General features: G+C 39.3%; 1 protein-coding gene across 1 annotated transcript in view; it reads left to right on the top strand.

Annotated features, from left to right (window-relative positions):
• The window catches only part of SEMA5A (semaphorin 5A), a 400,911-nt gene that overhangs the window by 156,973 nt on the left and 216,030 nt on the right, over positions 1-27,908 (top strand). The window lies entirely within an intron of this gene.

The raw sequence follows: 27,908 nt of genomic DNA, 5'->3' as shown, positions 1-27,908 counted from the left end.
AAGGAATACCCAAACCCTGTATTTATTAATTCATGGCCCACTTTTTTAAAAATAAATCCTCACTTGTAGTCCACACCACACCCACCAAATTATTTTGAAACAAACTGAATAAATCATATAATTGTATCTTTAATATTTCAGTTTGACTATCAAAAAAAGAGAACTGAAAATACCATTTTCATAACAAACAGACAAAAACAACAACAACAAAATAATTCCGTAATGTCACCAGACATTTAGTGAGTATTGTGAGATCCCGGAGGGTCTCATGGATGCTTACACATTTTTGTAAGTGGTATTAAATCAAGATCTAAATGAAGTTTACATATTGCACTTGGTGCTGTACCTTTTGAGGTCCTTTTAATCGTTTACTGTTTGTTGTTGTTGTTGCTCCCCTTGCAAATTAATTATTTAAAAAAAAACACTAAGTACTTAGTAGTACAGAATTTCCCAAAGTGTGGGTTTTGCCAAATGCATCCCATTGGTGTTGTTCAAATGTCCTTCTGACTTGAATGTGCCTGTAAATTTGTAGCGATTTCAAGGCTGCTTAGATTCAGGTTCAGCCCTGTCTGTCTCCACTCTGTCATGGGTGGTGCTGTGCACTTCCATTGGAGGCAGATAATGACTGGGTGTGAAGTTAGCAGTCATTGATGATCACTGCCTAAATTTACTGATTTATTCATGGGTACGAACCTGGAATTTCGTCATCTTGTCATTCTTCATTTAATGGCAAGAATATTTCTATACAAAACAACTTTTCCTCACTATCTTATTTGATTATCCTAAGGGCACCCCTTATATAGGAATGGCTGAGTCAGTTTCTTTAAGACTAGTGAGGTTTTTTTAGCATTACCCAAAGAGGACAAATAAGGTATTATGTTTGCTTTTTGTTTATTTTTCTTATTTTGATGATGATGGTGGCTTTAATTCTCACCAGAGGATATGTTTTTTAGTTGATGAGAGAGAGAGAGAGAGAGAATGAGAGAGAGAGAGAGAGAGAGAGAGAGAGAGAGAGAGAGAGAGAGAGAGAGAGAAAGGAAGGAAGGAAGGAAGGAAGGAAGGAAGGAAGGAAGAAAGAAAGAAAGAAAGAAAGAAAGAAAGAAAGAAAGAAAGAAAGAAAGAAAGAAAGAAAGAAAGAAAACAAACAGCAAACATGGGTCATTTGCCTCCGATACACCTGTCAACCGAGGCATCAAACTCACAACCTGGGTATGTGCCCTGAGCAGGAATCAAACCCGAGGCCCTTTGGTACATGGGATGATGCTACAACCAATGGAGCCACACCAGCCAGGGCTGATTATTAGAATTATTATTAATACATGGGTTTAATATTTGATATCTTATTTTAAGTAGTTACAGTTTTTGTTCTTATAGATGGTGAAATCATCACATTTCAAGCCCCTGGGAGCCTCTTGAATTTGGCTCCTGAGTTCTTTTGACACAACCCACATGACTTCTGATAACGTGCTAACTCTCTGGGACAAGATGTCATTGACTCCTCTCAGTCATTTCCTTCCGTAGATCCAACAACCTGACATTTTGGCTGATGTTGCATGGAGGTGCTCAGTTAGGTGTTTTGAACTGAGGAAAACATTTTTTAAAAATGCACCATCCATTCTAGATAGTTTCAAGTCACCTTTGGACTGTCGGATATTTCTGAACCTCTTCTGTCTTGTGTCTACATCTTTCTCTCCCCTGCACAGAATCCTGAGTCTCTGCAGCCAATATAATTATTCCTTTGACCTTTCCTGAATATATACTCAGCTGTTTCAGAATAACAGTTTCATGCAACTGGAGTCCTTTTTGACTACTGAAAACCCTGTACGATGATTTTCTTCTTTTTGTTGTCAGGGTATACATTTCATTAGGAGATTAAAGCAGAATTACTGCCTTAAAATCACTTGAAATAATTTCCTCTTGTACGGTTATGCCAACTCAAAACCCAAATAGTTTTGTTGAATTTTGCTTTTATTTTTTAGAGATTTTTGAAATTTACATCTCATTATTATGTGTTACTTCAAAGTCAAATTCATGACACAAGGGTGTTCAAGGAAGCTAGCTTTCCTTCTTCTTCTCTTTAACCCGTTTAATCTCTGTTTTTAGATAACCTTTTACTTAGTGTTTAAAGTTCATGCTTCTTTTTAATACAAACATATATGTATACAAACACATATTCTTACCTTCCTTTCTTAGATAAAAGCTTGCATACATACAAACTTTTCTCTATGTAGCATTTTTTGACATAATAATATACCCTAGAGGCCACTCACTAGTAGTATAGATTTATGTCATTTCTTTTTATAGCCTCATAGCTCTTACTTTGTGATGAACATAGTTAGGTTATTTTCTGTCATTTGTGATCATGAACTATTAAAAGGGGCTATTAAAATAGTCCATTTAATGGGCTATTAAAATGAGTAGCGCCTCCTGCAGTCAACTTTTAATATTTTTGCAATAGTACCATTGGGAGACATTCCTAGAATTGGGATTGCTGTGTCAAAAGGTAAATGCACATGTGGTTTGCTAGATATTGCCCAATTTCCATTAATGAAGGTTGTGCCATTTTGCATTCTCTTTGCTCTGGATATGAGTATCTGTTTACGATCAGCTTTTCCAGCAAAGTATACTATTAGACTTTCGGATTTGAGCCAATCTTGTAGCTCATAAGTGGCATCTCAGCTTATTTTAATTTGCACATTTTTAATTAGGAGTGAATGTACAACAGACATTTAATTGGTACCTATTATGTAAGAGGGTCCATACTAAATATTGAGGAGCTAGAGGCAAAAAATACAGTCTGTGTTAAGATATTAGAACACCTTTAGGAATATAAACCAAAAGGACCATTGTATTACATCCTATTAAGGGACCTATTGGGTGTCATTGCTAGGGTCTATGGGAGCCTAGTCTGAAGGAGTGTGATTAAGGAAGCTTCCTAGGATGAGGTGATGCCAGAGCTCAGTCTCAGACAATGGTAAGCAGGTGTGTGTGAATCTCACGAAGGGGAAGGTGTTCCAGAAAGAGAACAAGTGCATTGGTCCTGAAGTGAGGGAGGGAAGAATAGTGTCCTGCAAGAGGCATGTACAGGGAGTCATGAAATCTTAGTCTAAGTTTTAGAGAGCATATAAAGGGAGGTGAAGCTAAAGTGGTTAGTGGGGCTTTATAATGCAAGGTGTTGGAAGGCATCTTAAGAAGTCCCCCAGCTATCTGGACAGGCTCAGCTTGGAGGGTGGCAACATGGTGGCAGGGACAGCCCATTCGGAGGCTGCTGCTCTTATCAGAGGGAGCAGTAATGTGGGTGGGGGCTGAGGGAGAGGTAGTAGAAATGGGAAGAAGTGGGTGGATTCTAGGAATTTGAAGGGGATTTTGTTGATGATTTAATGGGTATAGGAGGGAGAAGGAGGCACTGAATATGATCCCCAAGTTCTTGGCTATTTAACCCATATGGAAGAAAGAAGGGGGAAAATATTTGAGGAATGTGATGATTTTAGATGGAGAAAGCTGAATTTTTACCTGCCATCAGAAGGAATGATCTAGTTGAGAACAAGGCATCATGGGATCCAAGAACAGGGGACTTTTCAAGAGGGAGGTGGCCATCATAGTATTCAGTGATGCAGAGAGTTAAGGAAGATGTGGGCCAGAAGGTAGAGTGAGAAACTCACCCTGGTTTGCCAGGGACTTTCCTAGGTTAGCACTGAAAATCCTGTGTTCCAAGAAAGGCAATGGTATATTAGTTTCTTAGTGCTGCTGTACCAAAATACTATAAACTGGATTGCTTCAAAGAACAGAGATCTCTTCTTTCACAGTTCTGCAGGCTAGACGTCTGAAATCAGGTGTCCGCAGGTCCATGTTCTCTCTGAAGGCTCCAGGGAAGAAACCTTCTTTTCCTCTTTGTAGCTTCTGAGGGTTGTTAGCAATCATTGACCTTCCTTGACATGTAGACTCATCACTCCAATCTCTGAGTCTATAGCCACATGGCTTTCTCTCTGTGTGTCTGTCTTTTTGTCCTCTCCTCGTCTTATAATGACACCAATCATATTGCATCTAGGGCCATCCTAACCCAGCATGACCTCGATGCAACTAATTACTTCTGCAGAGGCTCTGTTTCTAAATAAGGCCACACTCACAGGTATCCAAGATTAGGATTTCAATAAGTCTTTTGGGAGGACCCCATTCAACCCATAACAAATAGCATTTATCAGAGCAGGTTTAGGGCAGTGCAGGAGGAGAGACTTAGATGATGATGAGCAGAGGGATAAACGTGGCATGAAGAAATTGATATAAAAGGAGAGAATTGTTGTCTCAGCCAGCAGGGACATGAGGACAGGGGATGGCTATTAAGAGAGCATTATTTAAGCATCCCTAAATGGTGATGGGAAGAAGCCAGGTGATGCAAGAGGCTGAAGAGAAAAAAGAGAGGGGGAGATCATTGATTAGGCAAAGTCCAGGTTGTAGGAGGGGTAGGAAGTGGGGGATTAGTTTACAGGAAGAGACTCCACCTCCAGTGAGGCTGGAGGATGAGTGGCCAAGGCACCCAGGATGCAGGAAAGTTAGTGGGTGGGGGTGGCTGGAAGGGGAGGGAGTTCCTGAGAACCTCCATGTCAGCTGAGAAGGAGTAGGCAGGGCAAGGACCAAGAGTATGGGGGTTTTAGGAAGGAAGTGCTTCTCTGAATAAGGGGTAAGACTTGACCAAAATCACACACAAAGATCCCTGTCTGTCCTTGAAATGGCTCATGTTACAGCTGAACAGGTGGCCACTGATCACCTACATGGCCGCTTTTCTGTAACACATGACTCCACAAGAGGGGTTGAGAAAGCAGGATGAAATAGTGATAAGGGAGAAATACAAGAAGGACTGGATCATCTTGACTTACAAGATCTCGATTTCCATGTACATTTAGAATATCATGAGTTAGTGTGGTAACCCTGGAGGCACTCTGCACAGAGGCTGTTGATGAAGTGAACCAGATGCTATAGCAACGTCTTAATGCAGCTAAGCACATCTTTTTAAAAAAATATATGTTTTTATTTATTTCAGAGAGGAAGGGGGAGGGAGAGAGAGATAGAAGCACCTCTGATGAGAGAAAATCATTGGTCGGCTGACTCCTGCACGCCCCACACCAGGAATTGAACCGCAACCTCCTGGTTCATAGGTCATTGCTCAACCACTGAGCCATGCTGTCCAGGCATAAGTACATCTTATTGAAGTCTTTTTTAAACATTTTATTTATTTAAATTTTTAAAATTTAATTAAATTTATTGGGAAAACATTGGTTAATAACATTATGTAAATATGAGGTGTCCAATTCTGTAATATAACATCTGTACATTGCATTGTGAGCTCACTGCCCAGAGTCTAGTCACCATGTATTTGAACCCCTTTATCCTCTTCATCCTCCCCAACCCCTCCCTTCATGGAAGTCTTGATTCGATGTACCTGGCCAGGCAGAAGATGCTGGCAGGACTATTTTCCCCAGCCTCTGCGGGCTTCTCTTGTCTGCTGGAGTTCATTGCTCTACATGCTCTAACAGCTGGCTGAGTTTGCAAGGTTGCTCCCTGGCTGCATGTTCTGGCATATGTATCTCTGAGTGTGCAGGGGCTGCTAAAACACCCTGCCCATTACAGACAACTGTTCACACTTATGTCCTTGTCGTTTGCTTAAAAGTCTATTCCAGTAAAGAGGGGAAAGATATAGGGACCCTTCAAGACAGCATGTTTCTCAGCATGCTTACTGAGTCTCATAACCATCTCGGAAATGAGTTTTAAATGTTTAATGTTCGCTGAAGCAACCGTGCCATATTCTGCTTTTGTTTGTTTATTGATTAAAGTTTAACCCAGCTATTTCGAGAGTATGCTGCAGTTATAGGAATTGGTTTATGGGGAGCAATTTTCCGTTAAGCACAGAGAAGGCCACTGATGGGGTGAGTCATGTCACACTCAGGCTTTCTTGCTGTTGGAGCCTTAATATTGTGACTAATATGGAGCCTTTTCTTCAGTGGCTTAGCTGGCGGCACTTGGTCTGAATGCCTCAAATCACTCCTGCCTGCAGAATCAGGCAGAGCATGATTAATTCCAATCTTAGGACCCTGAGATCTTTATCTCTGACTCCTTGGTGTTCTTGTTGAGTGTCTTCCTACATAGGGATCATTGATTGGCCTGAGAATCATTTTGGAATTTACTTCAGAACAGTTATGTGGACACTTGATAAAGGATGAGCAACAATTGGCCAAAGACCTTAGGAAGGGCATCTGAAGGGATCAAAATGTATATGCTAGCTTGTGCCATCACTGGGCAGGACTGGGTGGGGCACGTGTCCCTTGAATTTGAACAGTTGCCTTTATCCCCATATGGAGTCAAAAGTGATTGAAAGAATCATGACTGAAAGGGTCCAGCACAAAATCTTAAACTTGGCTTCTAGTCTGATTCCACAGGATGAATGATTATTTTTTATGGATCCTCTATTTTTCTTGTGAATCACATAATTATATTTCACAGTGTTCATGTCTGTGGTAAAAGCATTTGTTTGTTCATGTTGACAGTAAAAATATATGACATGTTTTGTAAGTCTCTGTTGACTCTTCTTTGTATTAACTTCTGGGGACCCCCAGCCTCTCCTACCTCTGAGAGGCTATCTCCTACCTGTTTGCAAAGTCGCCTCATACATATTTCCTTTTGTGCTGCTAACTGCCAACCTGCCCTTTGTCCTGCCTCTTTCTATTTTCCCTTGACTTTCTCACAGTCCCTGGAGCCCTGGCATTGCTTGGCCTACTACCTGCTGCACTTTGGACTATATAGGGTGTAACTTGGGTATCCTCAGTTACCCTTGGAGGCACAGTGAACTAACCTTTTATTTGAAATTTTTAAGTACATTTTTTTGAATATATTTTTTATTGATTTCAGAGAGGAAGGGGGGAAGAGAGAGAGAGAGAGAGAGAGAGAGAGAGAGAGAGAGAGAGAGAGAGAGAATCAATGATGAGAGAGAATCATTGATCAGCTGCCTTCTGCACGCCCCCTAATGGGGATTGAGCCTACAACCTGGGCATGTCCTCTTGACTGGAATTGAACCTGGGACCCTTCAGTCTTCAGGCCGATGCTCTATCCACTGAGCCAAACCAGCTAGGGCAGTGGTTCTCAACCTTCTGGCCCTTTAAATACAGTTCCTCATGTTGTGACCCAACCATAAAATTATTTTTGTTGCTACTTCATAACTGTAATGTTGCTACTGTTATGAATCATAATGCAGGATGATATGCAGGATGGTCTTAGGCGATCCCTGTGAAAGGGTCGTTCGACCGCCAAAGGGGTCGCGACCCACAGGTTGAGAACCGCTGAGCTAGGGCAACTAAACTTTTAGAAAACAAGGATGGAGATGCTGGAAGGAACCCCAAGGAACCATTTCTGTGCCATGGCCCCATACATGTCCCACGGCCCCATGCAAACCCCATGGTTCCATACCTGTCCTATGGCTCCATATATGACCTGTGGCCCATGAATGCCTCATAGTTACATGCACGTCCCATGGTACTGCATTTCCTTCCGAGTTTTGGCTGTCTGGTGTCTAATGCCCCAGACAGTCATGTGATGTCTGGCTCTGGTTGGATTTATCCTCTTCTCTGGTTTCTGGGACCCTCGTCATTACAACAGGAGCTGTGGTAGTTGATTTCTTGAGTCCCTGTAAGAATTCAGTCTTCCAGTACGGAGGCCTTGATTAAAATTGTTTCTACTATTTCTCCCTGTTCACCTGTTCTCGGAGCTGCCATTTGACCTTTGTAAGTCACACATGGACATGACTGCATGACAGTGGCCTACTTTCTCCAAGGAAGAATTAGGAAATTTATTTTAATAAAACATAGATGGCATGAAATTGATTTTACTATTTCATTTTAGTATTTTCATATGAATCTGCATTGAGTTTAACAAGTCAATACCAATTGTAGAAAACTCTCTTGAACTCAATGCTTTTCTCTGTAAAAACTAAAATTTACATAAACCAAGTGTGATTCTCTTTGGTTTCATTAACAGGAGATGTGTTATTCTCCTGTGAATTTACTTGGGGAAGAAAGTGTTATTTGGATCCCTAAAAAGTCCATTGTTCCATTAATATTTTGACTTTTGTTATGCATACATGAATGTTCCTTATACTGTAAAGTAATGTCAAAATCATATGGGCAAAATATTCGAACCAGTTTGCAAGTGAAGCAACTGAAGTACAAGCACACTGCCTGCCTTTGACATTGAAAATGGCAGTTGGGAATACATTTTGTATTTTAAAGTATGTTTCTATAATGTAGGTATATCATGATTATTTAAAAATGCATAGAGGTGTTAGTGGTTCTACACTGTATTTTCGTCTAACATCTCTATGAGTTATTCATTAAATAAACTGGTTCCAATACCTGCATTGTACTTTGTTGATGTTATTGATCTTTTGACTGATGAGACCCTGAGACAGTCTCGGTTGTATGTTTTTTTTTTATAAATAATGATTAGGTTCTGAAAGTGATTTATTGAGTTTTGAGAATTAGCAATAAATTTTGTATTACTTTTGTGTTCTAGGGCCACTAGTGAAATAATTTATGAGTGAACATCTATATTTTATCCTAAGATAAAATTTTTGTGTTTTGATTGATTTGTCTCAGTGGGAAATAGTTTTTATTATTTTAAGAATACAAATGGAATACTTTATAAGTGAAGTAGTTCAATGCGATTGCCTTAAAACTGGGAATATGATTTTATAAAGTTAGTGTCAGAATTCTGATTTAAAACCTTCATTTCATTTGGCCTCAAATAGTATGTTATTGTGTTTTATTTATCTTTAAGCATATCATAGCCTTTCTAAGCATTAAATGGCTAATTCACCTGTTTGTCACACTGAAGGTAGATAAAAATCTTGTCCTTACTTTATGCATGAAGAGTTTGAGATTAAATGTATGGTGTGTAAAGTTTTAATTTTGCAGTATTTTTCTTGGACTTATGACCTCTTGCGTTCTAGTATGAAGGCAAGATAAGCAGCCATGCCTACATCTGAGAGACAAAACATTAGGCCAACTCTAGCAGACAGCAGTGCTGAAATGTTTCTGTCATCAATGTGACAAAGAAAAGACTCCAGTGAGGTTCTTAAATCTAATTTAGTTTGTCTACTAATATAATCAATACCTTAACTTTTAATTTTCCGGGAGGTCTTTTATTACTGAGTGAAGAAGGGCCAGAGTTCTACTCTGGCTCTCAGAGGAATTATGTTTGATTTCTTTTTGCTTTCCCATTTCCCGCATGTGGCTCAGGGGTAGACTTCAGAGAGCCTGGGCACATATGTCTTGCATGAGGCAGGAAGCGTTCTCATTCATAATCAAGAGCTCAGTGATATTGTGTGCTAACTGCCAAAATGAATAGATCCCTCCAATCCACGGTGTGACAAGTTGCAGTAAAACAAGGTGACCATTCCCACCTTGGTAGCACCTGGGCACATGTGAGGTAGACTAGACATTCTACCAACTGAAATCCATGAGACCAGATCCTGACGCCATGAATGGCTAGCAACCTGTTTCTTGTAGCTCTCAGAAGGTAACTGAAAATTGTCATTCTCATTTGCATTTCTGAGTTTTGTGCTAGATAAGACATTCCAAAATATAAAACTATAGACCTATAAATCTCAGAAATATAGACACAAAACTTTTTTAAATATTTTATTGATTTTTTATAGAGAGGAAGGGAGAGGGATAGAGAGTTAGAAACATTGATGAGAGAGAAACATCGATCAGCTGCCTCCTGCACACCTCCTACTGGGGATGTGCCCACAACCAAGGTACATGCCCTTGACTGGAATCAAAACTGGGACCCTTCAGTCTGCAGGCCGACACTCTATCCACTGAGCCAAACCGGTTAGGGCCACAAAACGTTTTAATAAAATTTTATCAGTTGAATTCAGCAATTTTTAAAAAGGATAATACATTGTGTGCAATTGATCTTTATCCCCAAATTGCAACATTGCATGGGATTTCAAAGGTTTAACATTTAAGAATCAAATAATGTAAATCAATGTATTAACTATATTTTAAAAAATATTTATTTCGATACATATAGTAAAAAATACTTTTTTTACTTAGAGTGAAAAAGTCATTTGATAAATTTCAGCACATATTCAGGATGAAAACTAGGAGTTAAATGTATTGCCACAACATGACAAAAGTCATCTTAAGAAATTTAAATGTAACATGATACTTAATGGTTAATTGTTAAAGGCTGAATGCTTTCCACACAAGTAAGTTGACTCTTACCAATCAGTGCTTTTAATTATCATTGTGCTAGCCACTCTGAAAGGTAATAATAGATAAATAATTTTTAATACTTATTTTATTGAAAGTAATAAAATATTTTATATATTTTAATAAAAGTAATATAATAAACAAATAGATGACGTACAGATTGGAAAGGAAGAATTGCAACTCTTCTTGGTAAATGAGATTATATGGGACATTCTAATTAAATTTTTTAAAAGAAGTATCAAAGCTAGCAAGTGAATTTCTCATGATTTCAACATATGTAGTGAATATAAAATATTCTGTCGCATTGTGATATATAGTCAACTAATAATTAGAAATTGAAATTAAATTATATCCTTTATAGTAGTATTATAGATATGAAATAAGGATATATTTAACAAGATATGTGTAGCTGAACATTGAAAACTGTAAAACATTACTAAGAAAATTAAAAAGACCTAACCAAACGACAAATATTTATAAATCATAAGATTCATTCTTAAGATATCAATTTGTATCATATGTGTTGCCACTATAACACATGAATTGCAACAATATTTGTAACAAATCCAACCAAAATTTTACTGTTCTTTTATTATATAAATTGAAAAGCTGTTTTTAAAATTTATATGGAAATGTGAAATATTTAGAAAAACTGAAAATATTTTAAGATGATCAAGCTTACAATACTTTCGAGTACCTGACTTCAAGATAATGTGGTGATTCCACAAGATAAACATATAAATCAATGGAACAGAAATCAGAGACCAGAACTAGACCCCCACACATATTGTCAGTCAATTTTAAGCAAAGTGGCCATGGTAATTCAATGAGGAAATGATAGCTCTTTCAACAAATAGTACTGGAGAAATTGGACATCTCTAAGCCAAAATTAGCTGAAATGGATCATAGACCTAAAGAACTAAATTTATAAAACCTCTAGAAGAAAATCTATGAAAAGTTTTCCTGTGACCTTAGATTAGGCAAAGACACAAAAAGCACACAAAAGAGAGTCTGAACTTGGACCACAGCAAAATTAAAACCCTTTGCTATTCAAAGAGACCATTGAGTACCTGGAAATGCAAGCCAGATGCTATGTGAAAATATTTACAAGACCTGTGTCTACTAAAGGTCTTGTGTCTACATATATGAATAAATTCTTACAACTTAAGAAAATACGTAATCCAAATGTTAAAAAATGGACTCGAGATTTATAGTTTACAAAATACAAATGGCAACCATAGTGAGATACCTCTATACATGCAGCAAAGTGACTAAAATTAAAAAGACTGATAATACGCTGCTGTAAAAAAGAAGGAAGTCTTACCATTTGCAACAGCATGGATGGAACTGGAGAGCATTATGCTAAGTGGAATAAGCCAGTCAGTGAAAGAAAAATACCACATGATCTCACTCATTTATGGATAATAAAGACCATTATAAACTGATGAACAAAAATAAATACAGAGGCAGAGCAGCATTAAACAGACTGTCAAACTACAGTAGGAAGGCTGGGGAGGGTTGCGGGGGGTGGGGGGGGGTAAGAGATCAACCAAAGGACTTGTATGCATGCATATAAGCATAACCAATGGACACAAGACACTGGGGGGTAGGGGAGGCTGGGGGAAGGTCAAGGGGGTGGAAAGGAGACAAATGTACTACTCCTTGTAATATTTTAAGCAATAAAAAAAAAAGACTGATAATACTAAGCATTGGTGGGAAGGTGGAGGAACTGGACCTCATGCTTTGCTGTTAGTAATTTATGATGGTGCAGCCACTTTTGAAAACATAGTTTCATTAGAAGTTACACATACACTTACCCTAAATACCAGCAAACCCACTCATAGGTATTTGCTCAAGGGTAATGAAATGTTAAATAGGGTCTACAGAAAGATTTGTGCTCAAAAGTTTACAGCAGTTTTATTTATACTAACCAATATGGAAAATTCAAAGGTCCATCAATGGGAGTGGACAAATTAATTATGTAAAATGGAAATTACAAACAATAAAAAAAACCCAAACTGGATTAATTTTCAAAATATTATGCTAAGTGGAAAATTCCAGATGCAAAAGACTACATATTATTTGAAATTTTATAGAAGAAAAAACTAAAGCAGCAGAATACCTATCAATGGTTTCCTGGGTACAGGGTAACGGGCAAATTTCACTCTAAGGCAGTGGTTCTCAACCGTCCTAATGCCGTGACCCTTTAATACAGTTCCTTATTTATGTTGTGGTGACCCCCAATTTCATTGTTACAAATTGAACATAATTAAAGTATAGTGATTAATCACAAAAACAGTATGTAATTATATATGTGTTTTCCGATGTTCTTAGGCGACCCCTGTGAAAGGGTCGTTCGACCCCCAAAGGGGTCGCGATCCACAGGTTGAGAACTGCTGCTCTAAGGGTTTGTGAGAGAACATATAAGTTAATATAAATTTTTATATCATCATTGAGGAGGTGGTGACAGGGTTTATACATTTGTTAAAAGTTGTTGAATTTACGTTGGTAAATGTTATTGTGTCTAAATTATACCGCAGTGAACCTAATTTTAAAAATTGTATAAGTTCCAACTGTAGAGGAGAAGCAATGACTTGCCAAGAATGTAAGATCCGGTAATCAAATTGCTTGCGAAGCAGCCGGAGTTTGTCAAAACACTGTGCCCAGTTTCCTTAGCAATAAGGCCAAGCATTATATGACAACTTTACAATGGGAAAGTTAATTATGAACAATGTGTTATGCAACATTTAATAAAATGTGTAACTCTGTATGTGTCAGAAAAGCTACCTAAAATTCAAAATATTCAGGTCTATGATGGAAACCCACCACATAAACTATTTAATCAGTAAAGTTTTCCCCCAAAGTTATTTTAAAAGATAAAAAACCTAATAATTTAGGATAACAATGTTATTAGAGAGATAATTTATATGGAAAGTTTCTTCTTTAAACACTGCCCTGGGCCAGGGGTAATCTTTGGAGGAAAATATTTCTGACTTATATGTGCTTTGAGACGATGTCATCACATCCGAGCATTGCTGATTTGTAGGTTTCTTGGAAGGAGACTTGAGTTGGGGTGGTGAACACACAATACAATATCCCGATGATGTATTATAGAATTGTACTCCTGTAACCTATATAATTTTATTAACCAATGTCACTGCAATATATTCCATAAAAATACATTTTATAAAAGAGGTAATAGTAAGCATAAGGAGGAAATGGGAAGGGCATTCATTTAGCCACAGTACCTTTGGTTGTAATGTGTACACAACTCTCCTTTTTTCCTCTCTGGGCTGATTTTCTACAGGTGGCCTTTTACTTCTTCTCACTCCTGCAATTGGAAATGGGGCAGTAAGAGGACCTACTGGTACACAGCAGTCCAATAGAACTTCCTGTAATGACGGAAATGCTCAAACTCTATGCTGGCAAATATGGTCGTGTTAGCCATGTGCAGTTGTTGAGTACTTAAATGTTGCTAGTGCAACGGAAGTAATGAATTTTCAATTTGCCTTAATTAAGATATAAAGTCATCTATTGGTGGTGACTATCATTTTGAAAGCTCAGGTATGGGCTTTTGGCTTCTAGCATTATATATAAAAATATTGGCCTAGGCTGCGGTGTGTGTGTGTGTGTGTGTGTGTGCCTGTGCGAAGGCTGTTATATCCTGTCATAATATTGGAGTCTTCTTTTGGAAACCATCATGGTTCATGTTTTAAGAAAACTGGCCTTGGAAAAGAAAATTTTTTCCTAGAAGTGACTTTTATACTTCTGCTATTAATTACTTCGCTGATGTAAAGAAATCTCTTACTGTTTTCCTGGTTGGTTTCAATTTTCTTAAGTGAAAAATAGGCATATTGGGTTTTATATGAAAGCTTTTACCACAGTGATGATTCTATTGCTCTTTAAACTAGGCTAATAAGGTAGCTTAAGAGGCATTTGGGATATTCTTTATCCCTTAGAGAAAACTCCTTCCTCTCTTTAACCCTTAGAAATAACACAAACAGATTCCGTATTAAAGAACAAAATAGCAATTGAGATGCCGTTGACATTGTTGACATTGACAACATTTGTATACAAATGTTTATTTAATAGGAAAATTAATAGTTTATATGAAGAATGATGTGATTTTTCATTTTCATAGTTAATTAACATATAAAGAGTTTAGAATCATATTCTCCTTTAGATTTAGCACTTTTTCTTGCTACCTAGAAGGAAACAATTCAGAGATGAAATATTTATATTTTAAGTCATCAGTGCAGTGGGATTTAGAAACTTACTCTGAAAGCTGCCTGGCTATTAGGCTTAAAACATCAATTAGAAATATTTGGGCTTCAAGTAACGGATAACTGACCTTTAGTGTTTTAAATCATAAGGAGACCTATGGCTCTCTAACTAGAAGTAAAGTCTCTCCAGGGCTGGTTCAGAAGTGTCAGCAAGGCCCTAGCTTCCTCATTTTGCTCCATCACCCTCATGGAACTGGCTTTGCTTTCTGTTTATTTCACATTGGGATGGCTGCTGGCAGCATTGAAAGGCAGGCAGCAGAGGAGGTTGGAGGATACCCAACTTCTCTACTCATCTGTTTTATGTCAGAAATCAACAACATAGGAGAATCTTTCATGTGCAGAGTTGTTTACGTGCACGTGGCCAGTACTGTGTCACGTGACTGACTCTAGGTACAAGGGGAAAGGAAGTGTGTGCCAAACGGGAATGGAGAAAATCATAAATGAACCCCCTTGAGTCCAGTTGGCCAGGGACTAGGGTGAGGCGAGGACCCTATTTTCAGTGCAATATTTAAGAGGCACCCTTAAATTTAGTGGTAAAAATAAATAATATATTAATGCAATATTTAAAAAAATCAATATTCATGACAAAAAATTCATACTGAACAAACTATCTGGATTTTAAATCAGGATCCAATCAGTACAGTCTCATGGCAGGCCGTATTGGAGCTCTAATGTCTTTATTAAAAATGTGGGCAGTTTGTTCATTAGGGATTTTATAAGTCGTTAATGTAGACTTTTAAAAACATTGCATGAAGGTATTGTTTTGGTAGGTGAGTTTTGTGGTTTTTTTTGGCACCCTCTTAAATTTGATACTCAAGGGGAGGACCTCACTCGCCTTAGTCTTGTCCCAGTCCTGCTGTTTAACAAAATCAGATTCTGTTGGCAAAGAAGACTGGTGGGCATCAAAGCTTGTCTCCACAGCTGTGTAATTGGTTCTGGTGTATGTGCTTCATGAATATTCATAAGTCTGTTTCTGTTTCCTATCTGCTCCATGGAATATGTCTGTCTCTTCTCTTTTATTCTAAACCTCTGGTTGATAAACGATGTCTACCTTATCTTGTGTCTCTTTCTAAACAATGAATACTCAAAAATACTCTTTATAATTGAAATGCTGAGTCAATCCTCTCTTGACAAGAATCAGAAAATTTACCCTAGCATTGTGATTTTCAACTGCTGTGCTGCAAGAATTTTTAAAACATGTGATACCTGATTGTCAAATTAAAAAACAGCCAATACAACAATAGCTATTGGCGTGAATAATCAAAATTATATGATAATTCCATGGTTTTCCACACAAGTTAGTAGTTTATCTGTGCCATGAGATGAAAAAGGTTGAGAATCGCTGCCCTAGCAGATTATTCCCAAACAAATCTGATATAAAATAAAGAAGTGCAAGAATTTCCCATTTTTTGTATTTTCTCATTAAATTTTTTTTGAATGACTTGAAATTTGAAAGATGATTCATGAAAAAGTTGAGAGAATAGAAAGATCTGCTGGTACCTTTTTGTGTATCCTGATATGGGCAATGGGAATTTGATGGTCTTTGAAGATGGTTGAGTATGTTCCTATTTTAAGGAACTCATGCCATAAAATTGTAGAAGTCATAATTATGCAATATGAAAGCTGGCATAAAAGAATCCACTCTTCATTTTAATCTCATTCTATCTCTGGTCTGATTAACTACTAATGGTTGATGTTGATAAACTGTTTATTAGAAACCTCTTAAGCTTTCCTTCCCCTCAAGGGGCATGATAAATGCAAGCTATCTCTCAATGGAGAAGCTTTAAAATGCTATCAGGATGCTTTTGTGAATGAATATAAGTAACTTGCCTCCAATGAAAATTTTATATGAAAAAAATTTATGTAGACCTGTGAAACCTGACTAATATAGATATGTAGTAGGAATTTCATGCAAGGCTATAAAATACGTTTGCATTAAGGACCAAATATAGTATTCACACCATTTATAAGATATAAATTCTTTAAATTCAAAGGTGGGTCTGCACAAAATTGTTCAATGTTTTCTCTGATTTAATTCAGCTTATGAAAGTTCTTGAGGCCAATGTTTGGAGTTTAGGGGGGGAAATGTAAGAACATATGGAAATAATAAATTGACAGAGTTGGTTGTTAAAGATGGCTGCTATGAGAAAATTTAATGTTTGCAGCAGTGAGAGTAAAAATGGAAAGATTACAGTGAACTTTGCATGTGTTTATCATTACCATTCTTATTCAGGACTTCACTTTCCCCTGAGCCAAACCTGAGCACCCAGGATTTTAAAACTATCTTCTTCTTTAAGCAACCAATGAAATATTATGTTTCTCTTTGCTATATCTTCTTGCCTCATTCCCTGTCTTACTTCCATATACCCCATTTTCTTCCTGGCCACTTGAGTTGCCATTTTATTTTATTTTATTTTTTTGATTCAGTCACCCCATTGCATGAATTAACAGTTGCTTTTGTTGCAACTGAGCAAGGGATTCTTTGCAGATCTGTATCTCCTAGCCAGAACCATGTAACTGTTGCTGGGCAGGGGGCTGGGTTGTATTGTTAGAGAATATGCTGTATGTGGTTCATTTTGTAATTCTCAAACACTCTGGGATTCCTCTGCCTTCATACCTATGTGATGCTTCCATTGATATCGCCAAGAATTTCACACTCCTACAGAAAGATAGCTCCCAAAGGATGTATAATTTTGTTATGCAGCAACAACTCTCTCTAAGACTTCAAGCCAAGCAAAAACATGTGCTAGTGCTGGAGCTACTTTTCAGCCAATGCAACCATGTGAGCTTCTCGATCTTCTTTCAATGCAGCAGTTTGCTTTTGACCTATTCCTGGCCTGCCATATAATTGTGCCCCCCTCTTCTGCTGCGGTAGGTGGAGGAGCAGCCGTACTGTTTTCCAGAGCCGATCCAGCACATGGCCACATCTGCCTCCGTGCTCAGTTTGTTTTTATCATCTGTGGGACATTATCGGACCAGTGTGCGTTTTCAGATGGAGTAAAACAGAAAAGATTATATCAGCACTTTGCAATGATTTCCTGTGTACTATAATTGTTCATTGTAGATTAGAAGGACTTATGCCTTTTATAGTCTGAGGCCAGCTCCTCAACTGCATAACCGCACAAACAAATCAATATCAGAAGCAAACACGACTGTAAGAGCTCATGAAAAATTCTGCTTTGATGAAATGGACTATAGAGCCCAGGAATCTTTAATTACTGGGGGTTTTATAACCATATTAAAAGAAACAAAAAATGCAAAACAAAAAAGCCACATCTCAAATATCATGCCTAGATATCTTGCTGAGGACCCCTCCTCCCCAGGTGGTGGGGCAGGTGATATACTGAATGGTTTTTGGGCAGGTCATCATTTCTCCTCTAATCATTTTCATATGGTTTTGCACATAAAAATTAAGATTTGAGTTGGAGACTAAAGAGTTTTTGCTTTAACCTCAGTTACTTACACTAAAATCATCTCACATTTGGTATTTCTCTAGCACGGGGCCTAGTACAGAGATTAGCATGTGTGTGGGCTGAATCCCGAAACCACAGGACAAGTAGATTAACTGTGTTTACTTGGTTTTTATGTTCTCTTTTTTTGGATATAATTAGCAGTTAAATTAGATTTACTTTAGTAGTTTAAATTCTATTTTGAAAAAACAGATGTAAAATTGGAAGTAGGGACTGAAAATTATATACCTCTTCCCTGAAGATTTAAAATGTTAATATTTGTCAATGAGAAAATGTTGGGAGAGCATTCAACAAATTTTCTCTGTTCATTTGTAGAAGTTTTCCTAGTTACTGAGAAACTGATGTGAAAGCATAATGAAGACAGTTCTTATAAAAGATTTCCAGCAAAAGAGTGGACTGGGCTTATGAGAGAAATCCCTTACCCTCATATAATGGCATTACAAAATACAGAGCTGCCCCAAAAGCAAGAAAGGAGAAGTCCCAAGGACAGTTATTAAAAAGAGTAATCAAGTGTAGAATCCTTAATAGGAACCCATGTTGAAGGGCCTTAGGGGCTAGGGTTTTCAAACATGCTTAGAAATGGGAGTAGTAGGTGGTAGAGGGTCCTGGTGGGCAGGGAGAGCAGGAACTCCACTTCCTGTAGAAAGCTACAAACCACAATGGGCTGTCCTACCTGAGAAGTGGAAGTCCAGAAGAACCGCATATCACCCCCATAGAAGAGGGAATGCAGCTGGCTGTGGGTGGAAACAGACCCATGAAGGAGAAATTGGAATACCAAGTCTACTCTATAGAATCCCATGGGGGACCCAAACATGTACTCTCCTTACCAGGGAGTAGTCCCAGGTCAAGAAATAGACACTTGACATCTACACACCAAATCTTTGGTTCTAAGAGGGGTCTTTGGTCTTCCACTCTCTAGCAATGCTCCAGGATCGTTCCTGGATTGTGGTCTCTTGTTGGAATTACTCTTACTGAATTTGAGCACAGAGTTAAAGAATAAACCTCAATGAGACAATCAATGCAGAAATTACATCCCCTGGTCCATATAACAGACCAATAGCCAACATATTTTAAAGTGTATAAGAGGCACACAGTAGAATCGGAATGACCAGAGTATGGGACCATGATATAGAAGTGACAGAGAATCCTGTATAATAAAGAGGTGATATGCAAATTGACTGTCACACCCTTGCACAATATGGCTGCCCCCATGTGGTCACAAGATGACCACCACAATATGGCTGGCAGGGGAGGGCAGTTGTGGGCTATCAGACCAGCAGGGGAGGGCAGTTGGGGACAATTGGACCGGCAGCGGAGCAGTTATGTGTCGGTCAGGATGACAGGGGAGTAGTTAGGGGGTGATCAGGCTGGCAGGCAGAAGCGGTTATGGACAATCAGGCAGACAGGCAAGCAGGTGAGCGGTTGGGAGCCAGCAGTCCCAGATTCTGAGAGGGATGTCCGACTGCTGGTTTAGGACATCCAGTAGTCGGACATCCCCTGAGGGGTCCCAGATTGGAGAGGGTGCAGGCTGGGCTGAGGGACACCGCCCCCCCCCTTTCCGGTGCACGAATTTTGTACACTGGGCCTCTAATAGATGTAATAAAGAAGATGAGTTGGAAAAAAAATTCTGTGGAAAGCTGTGTGAATGTAGTAGTTAGAGAGGAATAGATCAAGCCATATTTGAATTCAAAGTAAATAGTTCATTTAAAAATTTATCTACAACTCATAACATGTAAGAAATACATGAGTCAGTCTTTTATCACAGAATAAAGGAGGTCGTGATTGCATAATTTTAATCACTGTCTGCATTTATCTCAAAAAAGAACCATGTATTCTATTCTTATTTTCAATGAGGAAAATACATGATCCTGCATAGACTTGGGTGTTTGGATGGCAAGATTTCTGTTTTATTTATTATTGTACCCCAAGCAAGGACTTCATAGTGGAGAGGACGACTTCATACTTAGTTTCCTGCTTCCCAAGAACATAGTCTCTCCAATAGTATGGAGACAATAAAAAAATTAGACATTTAAAAGATAAATCATAGACTGAGAGAGGAAATTATAAAATTAAAAGCATTCATCATTTGTGTTTCTTGTTCTTCTTTGCCTTTTAGCTCTTTGACTTCTAGTTTTCTTTCATGAATCATGTGAATAATAATATCTTCCTGCAAAATTTTTACAAAGATTTGGGAATGCACATGTAAAATAACCATGGGGTTGCTCTGCTTAGTTCTTAGAATATTGTATGAAACCAATATCTACCAATACTGGTGTTACTATTTTCATCTCAGATTTATTATTTTCACCATATTATCTGAAGTAAAATTCCTCAAGGGTGTATACTAAAGTTTCATTACTTTTGATAGCTATTATCTTGTTATCAAAAGTAAGGTATAATACAAATTTCTTTTGGAGAATACTATTGAAATAGGTCATCTTGCCTGGGTCTCTATCTCTTAATCTAATCTCTATTTATGCCTTTACTTTCTCAGTATCTATATTTCGAAAAACACAGTTACTGATCTTTAGACTATTGGAATCTTGTCTCTTTTTGAAATATACTCAATCTGACAAATTTCTTAATATCTTGCACTCTGTACTCTATCTGGGTTTGCTAATAGAATCAAAATCCCATTCCTATATGTTATTGCCAAATGTGTGCACCCATATTTGATGCTGACTTCTGATTCACCTCCAAACAGTACAGATGATATATATGAAGACCTATTGCTGAGGTGAATGGTGATTCATATGGTGACTAGTTCCTTGAACTGGCCAAAGGGCTCAAAGCCATTTCTTGACAGATGATGTCACCGTCAAAATTCTTATTTATCTTGAATTTAGAAACTAAACAAAAACAACCTCTCATTATCTTTTTGTAAAATGAAGACAATAACAATCCCAAAATCGGTTACCATGACTTTAGGAGAATCCACCATGAAATGCTGTCAAAGAGATAATTTTCAGAACATTGCAGTCTTGGATTCCGGGTTGTTCTGCCTCTTCTGTTCCTATGGTTCTTATGAAACTAGGTGGACTCTTTGCCCTCAAAGGGTAACTTTTCCCATGGTTTATTTTTTCCCCTCACACTCAAGGAAATGGTTGAGTTATGCTAGCGTGGATATTTCCCTGCTGAATAAACCCACAGGATGTGGTGCGGAAACATAAGGCAGAATAAATTGGATTGATGAAAGTTTAAACTTTTTAAAGAAAAGAGCAAAATTTGGTATAAAGAAATAATTATTATAGGCATAAAAAAAAGTTGTATCATTTTCTTCATGCAAGAAAGGACTCCTTTAGATTCTAGGGATCTCAAACTTGTTACTGATTCAGTTTCCATCTAACATGTGGGAACCCCCTTGTCTGGCCACTCCATTACTCTGACCTCTGAGTTACAAAAGGAATCTACTGGATGAAAATAACATGTCAGGTTGTGAAAGAATATAGCAGTCTTAAATTCCAGCAACGCCTCACAACGTAAAATCACAACCCAGCAGGAGATATTTACTGAGTCTCTTATGAATGGCATGCCTTTTAGTGTTTATAAAAGTCTATGGAGTGGCTCTGTCTCTACCGTATTATACAGCACCAGAAATAGACTAGGAGACATGCACTAGTCCACAGGCCGAGGTGTCTTTGGAACACAGCAGGGATGAGAATCTTGGCCTTCAGACTGCAGTGGCCATGCTCTAAAGTTCTACAGCCTGTAGCTGTGATGGGGAGGAGCTTGTTTGTATCATGCTGTTCCTACCTTGTGTGTGTGTGTTGGGGCGAGGGCGGGGGGGGGAGCAGGTGAGGGAGGAGGGTTTGGTGCTGTGCTGAGGAGCTGGAGCCCTGGTTGGGAGGGGAAGCATGCGGTGCCCAGATCAACATATCTGAGCTCCCTCTCCTCAGGTTCACAGAAGGTTCCATAGCTCTGCTGGCTGCTGCATTTACAAGGGGGGCTCTGAGTCAGTGCTTTCTTTGCTCCTTGAATCGAAAAAGTTTTGAGGTAAATATATCTCATCATCTACCTCATTACCCCAAAAGAGAGTCTCTGTTATAGAGTCTAGGGATGCTCATTGCACTACAGAGGCACAGAGCACCCCAAACATAGTCCAAAGAACTCGTCTAACATTCATCACTTTTTCTTGTTTCCCAGTGTTCACAATTTATTCACTTAGTTATTCATTGAAACAGCACTCATTCATTTACTAAGTACATTTCCATTGATTGAGTGCCTCCTTCATGTCAGTTTTGCATCAGGCACTGGGAATATAGGAAGTGGGAAGACAGATGTGTAAACAGGGTCATGGGGCCTCATTGGGCAAAGTTTGTGCATCATACGCACATGGGTGGGGTCCTTCATCTTGTCTAAGGAGACCCAGGGAGGCCTCCTGGAGGAGTTGTCATTGCAGCTGGCTTCTGAAGGGTGGCAATGGAGCACCGGGTGAGAAAAGGTAGATAAAGGAAGTTCTGGAGAGTCTCTGGACCAACAGGCCTTGATACAGTCAGAGCCCAAAGTGCACGTTCGATGGCAGGAAGATGGGAGTTAGAGCTAACAGGGAGCTAGATCAGTGCAGTTTGCTGAGGTTTCATCTAAGGATGCTGATGTGGAGTCAGAGGCAGGGGGCGCTGGATGGCCAAAGCACTGAGAGAGTGACTGTTGGCATAGCTGGGGAGCAGTGGTGCAGATGCGAGAGAGCAGTGGCCAAACCAAAGTTGTAGCAGAAGGGACAGAGGGAAGCATGGCCAAGAAGAGGAAGTAACAGGGTTCTGTGAATGGAAGGGGCAGGTGACCCTGCAGTGTGCTCCGGGATGATCCACTGTCTTCATTTGTTTTAGTTGAATTTTAGCACCAAAAAAAGGCATTCTCACAATTTCTGTCCAAATGTGAGTTACAAAGGAAATCTACTGGATGAATCTACTGTGAGTTAAACAACTTTAGTTAAAAACAAATGAGATTAGAAATTTATCTGTAAATATTCATCCTATATACTGTATGATGTAGAGAGAAAAAATTTGCCTTATATATTGTAAGAGATGAAAGATTCAAATGCCCCTCTCATCTTTGCACTGGGCACCCGCCCGACGAGAGCTGTGTGTCTCCTTTAGTAGGAGCTATTCCCACAGTCAGGAGAATGCTGGGGCTTTTACCCTGACATCAATTAAATGACAGCTTCCCCCATAACAGTTCCTCCTATGCTCTCTTGTCACCCTAATCTTTTTGACAAACTCAATATTTGAAAAGAGGTTTATATTTACGCCAGACTTTATAAAGATATTGCCAGGCTCTCCCGTCCCAGCTATCTTTAATGTAATACTGTTTATGTTTAGGGAAGAACAAAAATAGCAATGTTTATACCCGGTGGGGTGAGAAAAGAACTAATGCAAGCTGGCACCATCAGCTTGGTGGATCCTGTTTGTGCAAACAATTCTTGTTAATTATAGGCCTTCTAAACAGACAGCTTTATTATACTGACCATATGTAATTAACTTGACTTTTCTTTCTCTAGGTATGAAAATAGAATGCATTGCAATTTCCTCTTTACTTATTCTCAAGCAAGGACTGCATATCCTTTAGTGGACACAGTCTAGCATTCATCTTTTTTTTTTTCTTTAGAAGTTCTGAAATCACTGTATGGCATTAAATTGAATAGGCCTAGTATATCAAAAATAGAATTATAATTATGAAAAGTCAGTTAAAAGGAGAGTGAACGGTAAAATGAAATGAGATTTTTAATGGCTTGTCGGCAGTTATAATTAATGAGATGGAGCTTGGGCCATGGATGTGACCTTCAGGTAGGCATGGGACGAAGGCCTGTGTGAGTGGGCCCCGGGAGGAGAATGATTTTTCAGAAGACAATTCCTCTCTACATCTTGCCAGCTTCTGCCTTCCCCTCGGTCAGGACTTTTTCTTGAAGTTGGGCTCCCAGGTGTGGTCAGGAAGCTGCGGTCCCATCATTGGGTGCATGAGAGCATCCCTGCAGGAGGCAAAGCAGGCCCGGCATACAGGCCCGGGAAGAAGGCAGAGCCGCAGCTAGACAGCGAAGCCTGGATTTGAGAAACCACTTGTTATCTTGCTCATAATAGGAAACTGCTTTTCATGACAATGTTAATTCAGAGGTCGACCCACTTCAGTTTATGCTTTACGCAGTGATTTTCTTTGAACACCAGTTGCAAACAGAGAGAATGAGACAAAGGCATGCTGGCTTCAGCGCCTGATACCATCCAACTGCACAACCTCCTCGCACACCGAGTGGGTTCCTGAGGCTATAAGAATTGTTTTTGTCTGATAAACACAGGTCCCTTTGAACTCTGTGGGGGTTCTTTTCCACTGGCACTTTCTTATAGCTGTATGCAAAGTCTTTTTTTTTTCCTGGTCTGATTTGGAATCTAAAGAGTCTACATGTGAGCCTACCCCCACCTCCTTCATCCTTTTGTTAAAGCATAAAACATTGTAGTTACTGTAACATCTGTAATGTTTCATACCCCGAGGCACAGGCAGGCAGAGCTAAATCTCTTCACACACACACACACATGCTAACCTCTTTTCCTGCTCATGCACATAAAATGGGTTGACTGGAAGGCAGAACAAATCCGAACAAATATCTAGCAACTGGTTCACAAAGGCTGTTAGTTACCCATCTGATTACTACCAACAACAGTCTGTCTTTCAAGGGAGCTCACAGAGAGGAAGTGCATCCTCAGTGAGGCTGGGACCTACCTGAGATTATAAAATGTCACTTCTGGGGAAAGATTTGGGGTGAGAAGGGGAGGTTAGAATTTATATTTATGGCACTAGAAATAGTATCCTCTTGGGAGACACTTAAAAAACACATGCAGATAAATGGCTTATTATCTCAGGAATGCGTTAAATAGTCAAATTAATTCTAAGATCAATACCATTATGGCTGTTAGCTCTATGATTCTACAGTGACCTATAGGAGTTGTAGAAGATTGGAGAGGAGTAACATGCCCCCACTCAGGAAGAAGGTGGAGTTCTTACCTTCATTCTTGCCTGCGTTTATTGTTCCTTTGGTCATATTCCACAAGTGTCTAGTGACCCTTCAGTGTGGGGTCCCATTTTCCTCTTGTTCTCACCTGCTTCCTTTAATATCCCAATCAGAACTGTATTCACTGTCATCTATGTGTTGATGGATATCACATTTTTATCTGCAGTTCAACCACACCTGAACCACAGAACCACCTGCACCTACCTACTCATCTCTCCACTGGGATTTCCAGTGGGGATCTCCTCTCAGGCATCCATAAAAGAACTGTTGGGTTGTTTCCAACCCCCCAAACCTGTTTTTCCTCCAATCTGTCGTATCTCAGAAATGCCCTCAGAAGTTGAGCTGCTCTAGTAGAAGGTTGGGTGTCATCCCTAATTCCTTACATTCCTTATTTCCCCAATTAGTTTAAAACATCTCCTCAATCTGCCCTTCCCTCCTTCTCCCTGGACTGCAGTCTATGTCCTCTGTGGTCCATCCTCCACACAATGGCCATAGGACTTTTTTAAAGCACAAAGTGCCCTGACTAGGTGGCTCAGTTGTGATCTCTCTCTCTCTCTCTCTCTCTCTCTCTCTCTCTCTCTCTCTATCTCTCTCTTTCTCTCTCTCTCTCTCCCCTCCTTTTCATCTCTCTCTAAAATCAATAAACATATTCTCAAGTGTGGATTAAAAAAAATAAAAAATGGGGAAAGAACTCTAACCTCCCCTCTCACCCCAATTCTTTCTCCATTTCCTCCCCCTTCCACCCCTTGGCATACACCTTGGTTTCCTTGCGCCATAGAACAGGGTTTGTGAGAACAAGAGCTCACCTCCATTTATTGTGAATATTTTCTTGGAGCCCAACACAGCCACTCCTTTACATTTGCCTGCAGTGACAGCAGCAGAGTGGAGTAGCTATGACAGAGGCCATACGGCCTGCAAAGTGTAAAATACTATCAGTACCTTTATAGCAAGAGTTTTCTAGTTGCTCCCATTGAATAAGATCTACACCTTTCACCTTGACCTGCAGGACTCTACCTGAACTGTCTCAGCCTCCCCCTCGGCTCTCCTGGCCTCACCTCTCATACGCCCCTGCCTTGTTTCTGTTGCTCAGTTATCCTGATTCATCCCCACCTCAGGGCCTCTCCCCGGAATGCCCTTCTCCCAGGTGGCTTTTTCCTGTCACTCAGATCTCAGCTTAACGTCTCCTCAGCAGTTCCTTGGAGACTGCATAACATCACTCTGAGCCTCAGTCTAAAAATTGTCCTCTGTTATGTACCACTACACCATGGCACTTACTACTTCTTTTATTGATTCTGTCCTTGTCACTAGAATATCCACCTAATGAGACGAAGAACCTTCTCTCTTTACTTTCCTGTAGTGTCTCTAGTTCCAAGCAAGGCCAGACACAGCGTTGTTACATGTGTTTGCTGAAGGAAGGCTGTCATGCCCCTGGCGGTGGATGGCCCAGTGAGGGAACATTAATGGGATCAAGCAAGTGATTAGAGTTGACCATGATGAATGCCATGAAATTGGGCACAGAGCAGCAAGGGTCTCTGAAGTCTTTTGGGGACACATCAGGAAATGAGTACATGCACTTGTCAAGAAAAATTGAAAACAAGATTAGAAATGTGGCTGTGACACTGAATTCACAATTCTCTGCAAGGAATTCATAAATACAGCTCCTGCTCCGTGTGCAGTGGCTTGTTGCATGCTGAGAAGCAGAGTAGCTATTAGACAACCAGGTGCTGGTATCTGGAAATGAGAATAACCACAGCTTCACCAAAATAAACCAAAGGGGGCAAAACAAAAGAAAAAACAGCATTTATTTTCCCTGTGTCCTCTGACCATACATCACCTGTCAACCTGTCCTTGTCAAGGTTGGTGATTTGAAGGTGTGAGTGCAGAGTTCTCTTGGGCATGCTGGGCCAATACAGAAATTCACTTCTGCCGACAAGAACAACCCTCAAGCCATAAATTTCAGCTTGTGTTTCACATTTAAAACATATGCTTTTAACATCTTGAGTGTTTGACTTGGGGCTATTGGTACCTAAGTAGGCCTCCGAGTGAGGCATGTAAATTTTATGAAACCACAGATAACATCAACTAATAGGCCAAGCTAGGAGTTCTAGCAGGTTTGCTTTTTCTCTGGGAGGAAATGGAAGTACAGTAATTAGCTGGGGTTTCAAGATGTTTTGTGTGACTGTGTAGAGAACACTCCATGTTTGTCCATGAGTTGGGTAATTATTTCTTGTATGCCTTTCTCGTTTTAGTGGAAAGAAGCTCGGGCCATATAAAACTCACAGAATGAAACACTCTGGAAGTGCTATTTCGTATTGATGCCATGCGATGTGTTGTAAATCATGTACTGTGAGGGGTCGGGGGTTCTGTCTAGACTAGACTACATTGATGTCTGCCTGGGTGAATGTCAGTAAGTTCCCTTGCTCTTCTGGACTCCAAATTTCTTTCTTTTTTTAATTTAAATTCTTTATTGTTTAAAGTGTTACATAAGTCTCCTTTTTCCTCCATTGACCTCTCCCCGGCCACCTCCACCTCCTAGCATATGCCCTCACCTTCCCACCCGCTCCGTCTGTGTCCATTGGTTATGCCCATATGCATGCATATAAGTCCCTTGGTTGATCTTTTACCCCCTCACCCCCTGCCTTTTCTCATAGGTTGGACAGCCTATTGATACTTCTATGACTCTGGTTCTATTTCTGTTCATCAGTTTATGTTCATTATATTCCACAAATGAGTGAGATCATGTGATATTTATCTTTCTCTGACTGGCTTATTTTGCTTAGCATAATGCTCTCTATTCCATCCATGCTGTCGCAAATCGTAAGAATTCCTTCTTTTTTTTTTTTTTTTTTTTTTTTTTTTTTTACAGCAATGCAGTATTCCATTGTATAGCTCTACC

The sequence above is a fragment of the Myotis myotis genome, unplaced genomic scaffold (assembly GCF_014108235.1).
Source record: "Myotis myotis isolate mMyoMyo1 unplaced genomic scaffold, mMyoMyo1.p scaffold_m19_p_5, whole genome shotgun sequence".
NCBI lineage: Eukaryota > Metazoa > Chordata > Mammalia > Chiroptera > Vespertilionidae > Myotis > Myotis myotis.
Note: the sequence above shows the minus strand (reverse complement) of the source record. Positions and strands in the feature narration are given on the sequence as shown.